Source organism: Gorilla gorilla, chromosome 7 (genome assembly GCF_029281585.2).
Source record: "Gorilla gorilla gorilla isolate KB3781 chromosome 7, NHGRI_mGorGor1-v2.1_pri, whole genome shotgun sequence".
NCBI lineage: Eukaryota > Metazoa > Chordata > Mammalia > Primates > Hominidae > Gorilla > Gorilla gorilla.
In genome coordinates, this window is record NC_073231.2 from 28,812,493 (window position 1) to 28,828,870 (window position 16,378).

Sequence of the window (16,378 nt, forward strand, 5' to 3'; positions counted from 1 at the left end):
CAAGCATCATCTGGTCAGAGGAGAAAAACAATTATAACCTTCTTTAGTTCACAGTGTCTTTTGTCCTTTCTCTTTTATTAGTTGCCAAGAAACTCAAATTCTCAAATCTATATTTTTCTTGTTTTTTATTTTTTGTTTTTTTTGTGTGTTTGTTCGTTCATTTTTGCAAACATCTTCCTCTTTTGCTCAAGCCATTATAAACCAGTGGAGCCTGAGATAATTTTTCAACTGGTTTTCTTGGCCTTCCTTATTCTTTTCTCTCCCTTTTAATTCCCTGCCTTCAAACTGATCTTTCCATGATGATATTCTTTTTCCCCTATACCTCCCTAGTTATAGACTCACAATAGGTTCCAATGACCAAGAGAATAAAGTTAAAATGCTCTGGTTCCCACCTTCTCTCTTCTACTTTATTTTTCAAACTCTCTTTAACAAACACCTCATTTTATTCATTCAACAAAGAATATCTGAAAACCCAGTGTATCCCATACTATTTAAACTGTAGACAGGAGCAATGGTAAAAACAATTAAATTTGTTTCAAAGTGGGAAGTCATCAGAGGTATTGTTTTGTTTTTCAAACTTGTTTAATTGTGTTTTCTAAACAGAGACTGACATGATCTGGTTCTGCTTTGAGTCTTTAGGATCTCACTCTGGAGGGTGGGTGGAGAATGGATTCTTGGGAAGCAAGATAGGTGCAGGGTGACTATTAGAGTATCTGGGAAAATCTATTGCAGCCTAGACTAGGATGTTAACAGTGGAGATGGAGGGAAGTCAGTGGATTCTGGGTATCTTAAGAGTAGACCTTATAAGACCTGGATTATGAATTCAACATAGGGAACATGGTAAGAAATAGTTCAATAAGAACCTTGGAGTCAGATATAATTATCTAGGCCTGAACAAATTTTTTAACTTTTCTGAGACTAAGTGTATTTATCTACTTAAAAAGGATAATAGCATTGTTATTACACAAACATAATTGCCCATATTGACTGTTAGTAACCTACAAAAGTCATGAACTTATATGGTTCAATGTAATATTGAACTCATAGCATTATTGGAAGGATTAAATGAGGTAGAGAATGCAAAGACACCAACTTAATACCATATTTAGTAGATGCTCGTCTCTTCCTCCCCCTATTCTTCATTCTTTCCATTTCAGGATCTGAATACAAATCTTCATTGCAGTCTTCTTGGATCAACTAACACTTATTGATTTCTTTATCCTCAAGACTCTAATTTCTACACCAGATTGCTCTAGTTTAACAATTCTCCACAACTGCCTTTTTTGTAAGAGTTCAGACAAGCCAAAAGCTTTCATTATGCTACATAGTAAGTTAATGACAGACTCAGGCCAAAACATAATTTTCTGAACTATGGGATTTACCACATTGATCCTGCTTTACTGCATATTTACTAACCTGTATATTTTATCCCTTCAAATACACCATAAGCTCATAGACAACGATGCAAGTGTACAGTTGTTTAGAATTTAACATTGTCTTGCACCTACTGTATATTCTGTAAGTACTTTCTGAGGTACTTCAAACTAGATATAATCTATAATATATAGGAATAAAAGAGAGAAAAATAAGAACACATGGAAAGAACATAGAGTTTCTTATCAAATCCATGCAAAAAAATTACTCTAGAAGAGGAGGAATAAAGGAACAATCAGAATAAATTTTGGTTAATTAGGGAAAGTCTCCTAAAGAGGAAGACCTTACCAGTGCTACTAATTGTAGTTGTTTTATTAAGGTCTTAGGGCAATTTGTTCTTTATTAAAAATGGTTCAAATGCAGCAGGTAGGACACATTGAGTCAGAAGCAACTGTTAGCAGTGGTTTTTCCAATTCATAATAGGCACCTGTTAAAACAGCTGGAATCTGAAAGTACCTGCCCAGTAACTTACTGCATAGCCTCAATCAACACCACAAAATGGAATAGGTCTCATATTTGAGTGATCCTTGATTTTGTTTGAATGTAACAGTAATTTTTTAATCAAAACTGCCTGCAGTTTTACACATAACCAGTTCAACCAAACTGAATAATCAAATCAGACAAAATACCCATGAAACTGACTTGAATTAATGGGTCAGTATGATTTTTAAAACCATGCAACCTTAAATAAAGGCAGTCAAGTAACTAGGATGCAAACACCATGAAATAACTTTTCTTTAGCATTTCTAATGAAAAAGAAGAGAAGGATCATGAATAAGTCAGCAGCTAACAATAGCCCTTGAACTTTACAGTCCATGAAACATTTCAGGTTTCACATGTTTCACTTGACTTCTACAAGCCTTATGATAGCTATTATGCTTTTCAATTTTGCAGATTAGAAATTAAAATTCAGAGAAGGTAGACATATTAGTCCATTCTCACACTGCTATTAAGAACTACCTAGACTGAGTAATTTAAGAAGAATAGAGGTTTCATTTCCTCACAGTTCCTCAGGCTTAACAGGAAGCATGACTGGAAGGCCTCAGGAAACTCATGATGGCAGAAAGTGAAGGAGAAGCAAGCATGTCTTATGGCAAAGCAGTGGGGAGGGGAGAGTGCCGTACTTTTAAACCATCAGATGTCATGAGAACTCACTATCACGAGAACAGCATGAGAAAAATCCGCCCCCAAGATCAAATCACCTCCCACCAGGTTCCTCCCCTGACATGGGGATTACAATTCGACACGAGATCTGGGCGAGGATACAGAGCCAAACCCTATCAGTAGGTGATTTTCTCAAAATCACAGTTCTAGTACATTAGGAAGAATGGCTTCAAAACTGAGTTTTTTCCTCTACAAATATTACTCCACTTATATTGCTGATGGGTTACAAACATTGCTGGATATTGCAATCACCTGGAATTTTGTTAAATGCAGGCACCTGGGATAAAACAAGGCACACCCTGGTTGATATTGTGGCAGGTGATATGAATATCGTACTTTCAGAAACACTAAAAGGAAAGTGGATTAGGAGGAGCTGGATGGGTACCAAGTTTAAGGTGTGTATCTTTTAAGAAAAAGTACAAGGAATATTGCATTTGCTTGTAGGAGTTTCATTTACTACAAAGGCACTAATATGAACATTAATCTACGTAGAGAAGAAAAATGAAGGTTAGCAAGAATATAAAACCAGATGTAAGTTAGCCATCACTAATAGCATGCCATGTCTTCCTAACTCACAAAACAAGCAGCGATTAACTCACTACTTTAATGATACTGGAAATCCTGTTCATCTCATATGTGTCACAATTAACCAAGGCTAAGATTATTGGAAATACCTGGATTAGGGGGAAATTAAGGTACCATCAATAGCAAGCCAGTTTTCAGGACTGTGCAACACTTTATCATATTTTACTGAATTGTTTAATAGAATAAATGACAATAGTGACTACAACAGATGAAACAAATTCATCTTATTAAAATCTATTTTTCACATGTACATATGGAATACATATATGGAACATAGAATGTTTTTCAACTGCTTTAAAAAGTATTACAGTGTCCCAAGAATAGGGTGGTCAGCTCTGTTTATTTGCCCAGGACTGAATGGGCTCCATTTTAAAGCAAGGACAGTCCTGGACAAACTGGAACAAGTTTGTCCCAGTGTGAGATTTTAATTGAAATTGACTTTAAGTTAAATCAGTGAGGGATGTAAGTCCAGGGTAAAATCAAGGTATTAGTGGGTGGCTAAGTGGAGTGGCCAATGTGGAATAAAGTAAGAGTCTATAGTAATTAAGGACTATTCATGTAGTAGAATAATAACAGGGCATAGGAAGGAGACTAGGAGCTTAGCAGCTGTAACAATGTTCAGTGAATAAGAGGTATTCAGGAAATCAGTGACAGTGAGGGGTAAGCATACAAGCTAGAAAACCCAGCTTGAATAAGGCTCAAAGGCACAATTAGGAGACAGTGGATAAGGCTCTGCTAACATTTAATTACAATGGAATGGAATACAGTTTAATTGCAGAAGACATAAGGAACAGTTTGTGGAGAAAGAAGAGGACTGCGACTTGGGCTTAGAAAAAAGAATAAACAGAGCAATGTATGAGAAATATGTGAGAAAAAAGTGAAAGCTAAAATAGATAAATGGATCCTTCTGTTTGTGCACTGGCCAAGAACTCCTGAAACACAAGGCTTCCAAAATAAGTATTCTCAGGAATTGTACTTGGATGGGCTGCGCTATTGAAGGAAAGTTTTCCTAGGATTAACCCATTTGTGCCAGAGGTTGCAATTTTTTGAATTTTTGCAATCAGACCTTGGTGATGACCTTGAGCAGAAGGATATAAATAACTCCCACACGCTTAGGCATAAATGCAATACGTTTATTGGCAGTTGACGTCCTTTCTCATCTGTTTTTCTTTCATGACTGTATCTCAGGGGCTGGAAGTCTAAAAACTTTATTTCTGACTCCCTTGAGCTTGAGCTCTGAATGAGATCTAAGTTTCAATGATGAAAATGCACTTGAAGAAGTTTAAGAGGCAGAAGGGAGCCAGAGACCATAAACCTGCATCTGTGGCAGGGAACAAGCAAACTCCCCTAGACATGGATGTCTGTAAGGATTGGATCTCACATTCTCCTGCCTAGTCACATTCTACTGGCAGTGGAAGGGGTGGTGGCAGTAGCATAAATATTTTCCTAATATTTGTATCTAAACATTCAGTTATAACCCCTTATTTCTACTTCTCCAGTCTTTCCAACGATTTTGTAAGTATTCAGTTCCCTTTATCAAACCCTGTCTGTTTGAAAGACCCAGAATGATTTCAGTTTTCTACATCCATAGCCAAGACAGAAGGTCAATAAGAATAGTCATCTCTCAGGATTGTCATTGTGTGTTGAAAATTGAACATGTCTTCATAAACGGGAAGGCTACAACTTCCTTGAAAAGAGTCCATTTAATTTTAATGTAACTTTGTTCTAAATGATCTCCTGGCCCAATTAAAGTAATTTGACACTTCCTAAGAATTTTACGCAAGTTGGAAATAGCAGCAACTTCTAGTGGATGGGAACATAAAGGCGTCAGAGAGGACCCAAGGTACAGAAGGAATAACACTCTTCTCATGGAAGCCTTGACCCAAGATAGGGAATTAATTAGTTTCCACAACTCTTTTTTTTTTTATATACTTTCAATTGGTTCAATAGTTTTAATTTTTTATTTTGAAATAATTATAGATTCATAGGAGTTTGCAAAATGTACAGGAAATCCCCGCGTGCTCTTCACCCAACCAAAGTGAACTTCTTACACAACAGTATAATATCAAAATCAGGAAGTTGACACTGGTATAATCAATAAAACTTATAAACTTACTCAGATTTCACCAGTTACACATGCACTCAGTGTGAGCATGTATCCTTGCAATATTACCATGTGTACCTTCCTAACCACCACCCAAACCAGATTCTCCACTGTACCATCATCACAAGACTTCCTTGTGTTCCCTTTTATAGCCACGCCAATCGCTCCCTATCCTAACCTTGGCAACCACTTTATTTTCTCCATCTTTAAAATAATGTTCTCAAAAACGTTACACATCGGGGTTGTGTAGCATGTATCTTTGGAAAGTCTTTTGTTAATTAAAAAATGTAGTCTTCTGCCGCCCCCAGATGTTTTTCACATTTTAAATAGTGAAGTATTCTGTAAAGAGGATGACATTTAGAACAACTTCAGCTTCTGGGTATAAAAACACCTCAAATATAAAGTATTTGCTATTTTTAGCTACAGTTTTATTTAAAGCTTAGGAATGACTTTTGAATAATTAAATTCTAAAAACAAAGTATCAAAATAATTTTGGAAAACAGAGTAATTCTTGTGGGATGCTGCTTCACTTCCTACTGTAAATAAATGTACAGATCCAATTATAGAGACTTATAAATATGCTACCTCATGTTTTCAATATTCACACTTTCAGGCAAATAAAGTCCTAGTTACTAATACAACCTTAACACTTATGAACCTTGACAATACTTCTTTTGGAATACAATATATTCCACCCGCCTTGCTTTAAAAAATTAAGGAAAACCCAACAGAATTCAGCAAACTTTCTATTCATGTGGGCAAAGTTGAAATTAAAATAGAAACCTTGAGGAGGAAGCCTATAACACTGTCTGATTTAGCTCTAAAGAAGAATTCAGAGGAGTGTTGCGGTGAGTTAAATTATTAGCAGGGGCATATAAAGTTCAGAGCCTTCTCTTGAAAACTGTTTCTCTTTTTCTCTTCTTTTGGATCTCCATCTCTTGGGACAGATCTGAAAGCCACTCACCACTCCAACCTAGGAGCCTAGCAATCCTCTCAGAAATTTAATGCATATTTTTTATTTGAGCATTATTTTCTCCAAACAAATAAATGACCCTATGTTATGACAAAGGGCTTCTAGGCCACTTTCAGCTAGGTGGGACAATTCAGAGTATTTTAGTTAAGGAAATATTAAAATCTTCAAAGATTTTTATGGTTTATAATGAAAACAATTTCAGAACTATTATATAAGATTTAGGATGAGTATCTAGGCAAATATGGAAGTCTGAGATCAAGGTTTTGGCAGTGTTGGTTCCTTCTGAGGGGGGTGAGGGAAGGATCCATCTCTGAGCTCTCTCCTTGGCTTACAGATGACTATCTTCATGTCTGCATACCGTTCCTCCTCCCTGCATGTAAGCCTGTGTCCAAATTTTCTCTTTTTATTATACCAGTCATACTGCATTAGGACCCACTCTACTCTAGGAGCACTTCATCTTATCTGACTAATTACATCTGCACTGACCCTATTTCCAAAGATTGCATTGCAAGGTACTGGGGGTTAGAACTTGGACTTAAACTTTTCAGGGGATACAATTCAACCCATAGTAGGATTCATATTACTAAAATAATATTTCCCTCTACTTTCTCCAAACTTTTTTCCCACATAGAGTCCTACCTGCAGAGCACATCCTGATTGGACAGAACTATAATAAACTGCAGGTCACTTTCCTTTAGGGTTGGAGACAAGTCATCTTGGAACAGATTGTTTTTTAAGGATAGAGTCACTTCTGTAGCTATTTCTAATTTTGTAAGTGTGAGATAAGCAGACGCTCAATAAATTGAGGATAAAATGCAACTGATCCTTCACTGATTAGTCTGACAAAAGTGACTCATTTCGATAACCTTCACTGAACCTTGCTTTCAGGGACAAGACTGGTAAATGTGTGTCATGGGGTATCCTGTAAGAACAGTGACTGAGAACCCAGCTCCTCTGTTCTGTGGAGTCTGATGGACTAAGAAAGCCAAATGAGGTTCATCAGCATTGAAGACACCAATAGTCCCCAAGGAGAACATTCAGTAAAGGTAGGAGCTCTCTGAACAAGATATCTGGTTTAATAAAATAGAAAGTTACAGTGAGAAGGATTTGTTCAGGCATAATATGAATCTACCTCAGACCTGGCTGTCCTATGGCACAAGGGATGTCAATGCATATGAGTGTAAACTCAATAAATAGAAGTATTGGGAGGCCAAGAGTGGAAAGACTGTTGGCATGCATTATGTTGGTGAAATTGTCCCCCCTAGAAAATCACTAAGGGCTGCACAGGGAGGTAGACAAGCAAGACAATTATTACAGCAGTGGATAAAAACTTCTCAAATAGTGCAACAATGACAGAAGCAATTAAAGATAAAAATCAGTACACACTATTGACTTTTCTCTCAGTGTCTGCAAGTAGGAGTGGTGCCTTCAGACATAGTAAACCTCCTGCATTTTTAGGCAAATCAGGGAAAAATATCTAGGGTTGCAGAGTGTGGTGACTATCTTGAAACATGATCCTGCTGCATATTTTATTAATTCAGGTAGATTAAGTGAATAGTGTTAATATTTTCAAATCTGTGATTTTACTTATATGGCAAAGTGTAACATACATATGCAAATATACATAAAGAATAACATCTATTCACACTCTATTTCAAGAATGTGAGTAGATGTTATTATTTTTCCAAATACTACTTTCTCTGTTGGAGGATTATACTTCCCCACCACTTTGACATCAAGCTTGGCCATATAGTTTGCTTTGACCAATAAAATATGAGAAGAAGTAACGTATGCCACTTTCGAGTTGAAGTTTCGAGAGTTATCTTCTGGTTCTGCTTTCCTCTCCCCACCCCCTTGTTTTCTGCCACAGGACAAGCGATGCCTCAGATAGGAGGTGCTCTTTCAGCCTGGTCCCAAAATAAAGACAGCACAAGGCCACGCCAGGACCAACCTTGGTGGCCAAAATGTGAGAAGGGAATACAACATGGTTGTATAAATCCAGTATCATTTGAGAGGACTGCTTGTTACAGCTTAATCTGCCATGGTCAAAATAGAAAGCCTTACCAATTATATACATTTTTTCATTTTATAAAGAGGACCTAGAGTTAGTACTAATATTTTGGAAGGTAGTCAAAACTTCAGTATAGGGTTTGGTGGCTTATGCCTGTAATCCCAGCATTTTGGGAAGCCAAGATAGGAGGATTATGTGAACTCAGGAGTTTGAGACTAGGCTAGGCAATATAGTTAGACTTGTCTCTACAAAAATAAAAAGTTAGCTGGGTATGGTGGCATGCGGCTATAGTCCCACCTATTTGGGAGGCTGAGGTGGAAGGACAGCTTGAGGCATGGAGGTGGGGGCTGCAATAAGCCGAGATCCGTTGTTACACTCCAGCCTGGGCAAAAAGCAAGATTCCGTCTCAAAAAAGAAAAAGGAAAGAAAAAAAAACTTTAGTACACAATATTCTGAGTATTAGATATTTGGGTTGCAAATGGTAGAAACCCAAAGCAAAGTAGCTTAAGATAACTTTTAAGGAAACTATTGATTTATATAACTGAAAAGTCCAAAATAAGTTGTATTCTGGAGGTCCACTGATGTCTTCAGGACTTTGTAGCTTTCACTGTACTGCCTGGCTCTGATTTTTTCTTCATTGTCCCCTTCTTCACCCATTCTTCCCTCATATCAGCAAGATGGCTCTCATATCCTATCTTTTCTGCAAAAAAAATTCTCTTTAGCTCTGACAAGTAAGACGTTCAAAACACCTATCGAGTATTGAATTTTAATTTGTTTATTTTAACTTTATTTTCCCTTCCAAGGTCACAGGGAATTCGCTGGTTCCAGAATGATTAATGTGTGGCTTGGGGGTGGGGAAGGGCTCCACTATGCAAGTAAATATGAATTAAAATCCCAACCTGAGTGTGGCACAAGCCAGGGTTTCTGATTTCTTGCAGGAGACTCATTCTCCCCCCATTTATTTTGCAGATAGGACTCTAAACAGTACATAGATGACTCAATATCAGCTCCCCATGTGCACGGAGCCTGCATCCTGGAGACCACCTCCTGGATGGATATCAGAACCTCAGGCCCTATGCACGAAGGCTTAGATCAAGTTCATATATCCCCATGAGCTCTTCAGCCTTAGTTCTTGATTACTGCTCTCCGAGTTCATCCATCATAGCTGGCTCCAGGGGATTTTTCTGTTTTTTAAATGGTTATACATCAAAAATTACTATGTTCTATGTAGTAATATTTGCTTGGCTCAGAAGAGATGCTTTCACATTAGCTCAATGTACCAAGTTTTTAGTGACCTCTGTAATTTGTTTGCAATGCTCATTAATCTTTGGTCCATGCAAGATCAGGTACTGTAACTATTGTGTTCACTCCAGAACTTAATACAAAGTTGAGGAAATAGTAGGTACTTAATACATATTTCTCAAGTGGTGAGAGACAGTAGAACAGAGCAGTTAAAAATTTTGGCTGAAACCAGGTTGCCTGAGTTCAAACCCTGATCTGTCACTTCCTAGCTGTGTGAACTTGGGCATGACTCTTAACCTCTGTGCACTTCAGCTGCTCATGGGTAAATAGAATAATAATGGCATACAGGCCTCATAAGGTTGTTGTAGGTATTCAATGAGGTAATGTTCATAAAGCCTGTAAAGACCAGTGCCTGTAATGTGTGTAATCAGTGCTATCAGAGTGTTAGCACATATTATTTGTCTTTTCATAATTAATAATACATTTTATTTGGAAATAGGTAAGCCTTTTAGTAGGACACACAGTATAAACAGTTATCTCCTTTGCCTATGTATAGGGCTGGCCCTGGGATTAAATCTTGTTGAAGAACGCTGTTGAATGAAATATCTCAGAACAGAGACCTGGTGTTTGAAAATCAAGTAGGATAAATTGCAGTGGGCATAGCAAATTATTGTAGGGCTCAGGGCTGTGTTTTTCCATCCCAGCAATCAAGTGTCCCGCGAAGGGGGTTGCGGGGGGGGGGGGGGAGAGGATGAGAGGGGAAGAAGAAACAGGAGCTAATAAAAGGCAAAAAGAATGTCCTAGTGTCTTGGAATCAACCCAGAAAATATTTTTTTAATTATATTTCCCACCAGGCATAGAATTCACTTTGCAGCAATAGTCTATTTGTATCAGGATCAAAAATTTCAAAATCTCTTAGTGAACATGTTGGTATAATAATCTTTCTAGGTTAAAAAAAATAGACATATAAATAGAAACCTTGATTTGGAAAAGGTGCTTCAGTCATAAGGACTGCCAAATCTTTGTTTGATAAATTCAGTAATTACCTACTTACAGCTTTAAAATATTCATTCTCTTACAATATGTAACTTGCAGTATGGAGAGTTCTACTGCAGAGTCCTGATGATTTAGATGTACCAATGTTTGAATCCTGTCTCAAAATAGAAAGAGAAAACCAGGCATGGTACAATTTATGTGTCAATGGTAGTGATGCTATTCTTACATCTAACACCAACTGTGTAAAATATTGACGTCGCATACAGATGTTTCATCTTGTGGTTCTCAAAACTCTTTCTAGCTGATAAGTTTAGCAAAATAAATACGTTATCTTCCCTAGATTATGACAGGGCACCCAAAACTAAACTACCCTCTCTGGTGATTAAAGGGTTTGAGAAAATAGCATGCTGGTCTTTCTTTTTCAGCAGACAAGGGCAATCATATTAAAAAAATTAAAAATTCCACAAAATTTATTTAGTTTGTGTCTTTTTTACTTTCAGAAAACAAATGGCAGAAGGGAGGTGCCCTACCTAACATTACTGAGGTGTTAAGTTTTTTAAAAAAGCATGTGAGGGTGGTAAAATCAGTGAATAAGAAAATTAATATACACATTCCAATCTTTAATAGATTCAGACTTAGCTTCATTTAGGCAAATATTAACATAATAATTACTTGTGCTTGCTGAATATGATTCTGTAGATTATCTACTTCTCTGCAAGTCATTAATGGAGAAAAACTATCCACCTAATGATTATCTGGAATATATTTAATTACTCACCCAGTTTAAACATGTTAACACATCTATAAATGTTATCTGAAAAGATGATATAATGGATGGTGCAGAGTCAGAATAGCTTGTCCCCAATGAATTATTACTATCAACTATACAGAAATTTACTAGGATATTGATGAATCAAGCCCTAAGTTATGAATATTTTTAAATAAATATTATTAAGCAAATATTTTGAAAAATACTCAAAGATTATGTTTTATTGTTAGAATTGCACAATTTGAGAAACTAAAATTCCGAGAAATAAATTTAAACATCTTGGCCTACAAATTATATTTAAACTTGACTGGATGGTGTGATAAAGCTATTGTACTTTACTAAAAGCAGAATGGATTGATGAACAACTTTAGGTGATATTTTATAAACACATTTATGTACATGTCTATTTCTAGGCCATTCTACTCTATTCCACTGGCCTAAGATCTATTTGTGCCAATCCCACACTGCCTTACTTAAGGAAGTTTTATAATAAGTCTTGAATCTTGAATGTAATCCTGCCCAGGTGTTATTTTTCAAACTTTCTTTGATTATTCTTGTCCATTGAATGCTCAAATAAATTTTATAATCATTTTGTCAATATTGCTATTGGTATTTTAATTTGGATTACATTTATTTTATAGAACAATTTTGGAAGAGTAAACATCTTTGTGACATCTACAATATTCTAATCCATGGAAATGGTTATTGCCCACTGTTTTTGGACTTTAAACAAATCAGTAACATTTTAGAGTTTCCAAATGTATGGATATTTCAGTTTTCATTGGACTTACTTGTAGATATTTGATAGTTTTGAAACCATTATCAGTTACAGATTATAACTTTTTATGTCATTTTTATTTGTTATTTATGTGTAGTTTTTAAAAATCTTATGTTGGCTTGTATCTTGCAACCTTAATTCACTGATGAATTCAAATGTTTTAAATGTAGATTCATTCTACATCCAATCATATCACCAGTAACTAGAGTTTTATATCTTACTGTTTAAGCCTTATAACTTTTGTTTTTTTTTTCTCACTTTATAACAATAAGTAGGATCTCTATACCATGTTGAATAGAAGTAGGACTAGACGTCTTTACTCATTTCCAAATTCAGGAGGAATTTTAAATTCACACGAATTTTAAATTCACACGAATTGTGAATTCAGAATTTGTTCATTACAGAAATTTGTTTGGTTGCTTACTTTGGCTTTACAGATTCTCTATTACTTTAAGCAGGTTTATTTTCATTTCTAGTTTGCCAAAATTATCACAAAATGTCTTGACATCTACTGATATTGTTGTCTGCTTTGTATTAATGTAGAAAAGTATACTGACTTTCATTATATATTAATCTTTTTATATATTGCTAGAATTAATCTTGCTTTTATGAGAGTGATCAGCCCTATAATTTTCCAAAGTGCAAAAAAAATCAAAAGCCAAAAGATAGTTCATTAAAAAGTCTAAAAAAATTGAAAGATCTTTAGCAAGACTGATCACGAAGAGAGAAGATACAAGTTACCAGTATCAGATTTGACAGAGAAAGTTGCTACAAATAGATCCTAAAGAAATTAAAACTTTAATTAAACAACCTTAAGACAGTAATTTAAAAAAACTGTTGAAAGAGACAAATTCCTGTAAAAACACAAGTTATCAAAACTAAAACAAGACTAAAAAAGATCTGAGTAATCCTATATCTAGCAGACATTGTAATTAAAAACTTCCCCACACAAAAATCTCCAAGCCCACATTTAAAGTGTTAAAAAAAGACTATAATGTCAATCTTTAAAAATGCTTCTAGAGACTAGACAAAAAAGAAAGTTTGTTTCCTCACTTATTTCAGGATTCCATCATAGTTTCAAAACCAAAATCTGAGAGAAGCACTAGAAAAGAAATACATAGAAATTACAAGATAAGCTCTGTAAATTGCTTATTTCCCCAATTTTTAAATACAAGAGTAGTTTTAGAGAAAGGGGAAAAGGTTTGAAATGACTGCCACTGAGGAGGAAAGCAAATGTTTCTGGAAAATATTTGATAACTTTCCATAGTATTAGAGTTTCAGCACAGGGTAGAAATTTAAACCTGTAGTAAAATCAGTTTGCATCTGGTGGGATTTCTTTTTTGTTTTGTTCTATTTTCCTCATAGCATTTGGCAACCTAGGTGAAAATGTGAAGTCATACTTTTGGATTGATCCAGGGTTGAGATATTGTCATGTAAGTACGAAAAGTAGGAGGACAAGGAGGAGGAGGAAAAAGGAGAGGGGGAGGGGGAGGAGGAAGAGAAAAAATAGAAAGAGGAAAGGGAAGAAATGGGGAAGAAAGAGGAAAAAATGGAATGGAAGGGGAGGGGAGAGAAGAGAAGGGAAGGGCCAGAAGACCCAGGAGACAAAGGAAAAATGAAAAGGATATACACCAGACACTGGAGGCATTATGAGAAAACAACAACAAATACAAAAACAAACAAACAAAAACAGAGCAATGAAATGACTAGTGATGGAATGAGAGATTGCCATCCTCCATAGAATGTGATGTTTAAAAGATCAGAAATGGAGCAATTAACTTCAGTTGATCCGCGGCTCTGTGTATGGGTAGCTCAAGTTAGATGAAGTTATTAGAACTGAGGAAGTCATGGAAGTTAAAGGCTAGTATGTGGGCTAGGTCATCCATATAGCTGTTGTTTACCTGATGGTGGATTGGAGCAAGGGGAACCAACCTGTCCATCAACCCACTCTCTGTGGGAGCAGTGGAAATATAAGCATAGGGTTCCATGTAGAAAATGAGTAGACAAATTCTGTGCAATTCTAGACAGTTGAATTAAAACAAAAACAATGGTGGTTTGGGAAAAATAATATTCTTGGACTCACCTAGACCTATTATGTCAGAATTCCAGGGGAAGAATGTAGGAAGATATATTCTTAGTGAATGCCTCAGGTTACTTTTCATTCATTCATTCGTTCCTTCATTCCTTCGTTCATTCGTTCATTCATTTATTTGAGATGGCTCACTGCAACCTCCACCTCCTGGGTTCAAGTGATTCTCCTGACTCAGCCTCTGAGTAGTTGGGATTACAGATGCCCACCACCAGGCTCAGCTAATTTTTGTATTTTTAGTAGTAGAGATGGGGTTTCACCATGTTGGCCAGGATGGTCTGGATCTCTGGACCTCGTGATCCACCCACCTCGGGCTCCCAAAATGTTGGGATTGCAGGCGTGAGCCACCACACCCAGTCAATGCCTCAGGTTATTCTTATGCTTAGGCATGAGCAGAAATGTGGGGAGAAAATGTGTAATACAGGTGGAATTTCTGTTTTGTTTGCTCTGATAGGAATAAAAGATTTCTAACTAAGGGACTGGGCTGATCCAAGCAGGGGTGACTTCCCTGCTGCTGACTTTAGGGCATTCACTCTTCAGACAGTTGGAGCACTTGTGCTGTGTCCCAGGCTCTGCGCTTAGGGTATAATCCTTGTTCTGGGAGGGCCAACACCCTCATGGAGCAGACAAGTAATAGCAGAATAAAAAAAGTGTGCTAAGATCATGATATTTGTTTTAAAAAAATCTTATAAGAGCACAGAAGAAAGATCAACCAACTCTGTCTTGGGTGCCAAGAGGAAGTTTCTCCTAAGAAAGACATTTAATCTGAGTTTTGTAAAATTCAGTAGGAATCTGCTAGGCAAGGATGAGAGGGAGAGGATTGCAGGTAGAAAGAATCGGTGTACAGATGCAATGAGAGTAGGAATAATTGTTCAGTCTCTTTGCTCAGGTTGTATTCTGTTATGAGTTGAATGGTGCCCTTACAAAAAAAATATATATATATATATATATATATATATATATATATATATATATATATGTTAGAGTTACTACCACTTGCACTTCAGAATGTGACCTTATTTGGAGATAATGTCTTTACAGAGGCAATCAGGTTAAAATAAGCTCATTAGCATGGACCCTCATCTATAATAATATGACTGGTGTCCTTATAAAAAGGGGAAATTTAGACACAAAGACAGACATGCACTATGTGAAGATACAGGGAGAAGATGGTCATTTTCAGGCCCAAGACAGAAGCTTGTAACAGATTTTTCCTCACAGACCTTGGAAGGAACCAATGTTTCCAATATCTTGATCTTAGACTTCCAGCCTCCAGAACTGTGAGAAAATAATTTCCTATGGTTTAAGCTGCCCAGTTGGTGACACTTTGTTATGGCAGCCCTAGCAAGCTAATACACAATTCCAGTAAAAAAGTAAAATAAAATGATACATGCCATGGAGTGGATAGGGGGCTTCTACTTACTTAGTCTGTCAACCACAATTTCCAGAATATTGTGTGGTCTGTAAATTAGCACTATATTGTTACATTTCCTTAGCAATACTGAAAGATCCTATGAGTTACTTTAATTTGGAATAAATACAATAAAAATAATTTCATGGTAACTATTAGACCCACATTATAATATAACTTACAGAAACTAATAGTATATAAACATTTACCAAAATATGTCTGCACAACAGACCACAATTGTATATTCATCCGCATTGAATGTGCAATGCTATAATTAACATTTCCTGATAGGCCACTCTTGATGTTCATGGCCACTTGGTCCTCTAAACACTCTTTAAAAAAAATTCCAATTCTCAGAAACAAAAGAATTACTTTAAATAAACTTATTCTTGATCAGCTGCAGTGAAAGCCCACACTGTCTCATATAAATCCTTATTTAACAATAATAAAACATTTCCATTATCTACAAATGCTTAAATATCAAGATCTAAACTGCAGACATAATTAACTCGATTTCTGTGCATTTATCTGTTTGTTCTTGGATGCTTCAGCTCAGTCCTGCTATTCCTGAACTTAAGAAGATTCACCACTGTGCATCCTTCCAATATGTGCTCTGCAAAAGTGCTTGCCTCAGCTGCCTTCTAATGTGCAGGCAGCTTCTGACTGCTGGTGCTGCAGTGGGTGGGCTTTATAGCCACTCTTGGCATCTGGCAGGAATTCAGCAGAGTGTGCTGCGATGATTCAAAAATTCCATTTAATTTTAAACAAGTGAACAAACAAGAGCAACAACAAAGACACAAAAATCCCTCAGTGTTTTCTTCC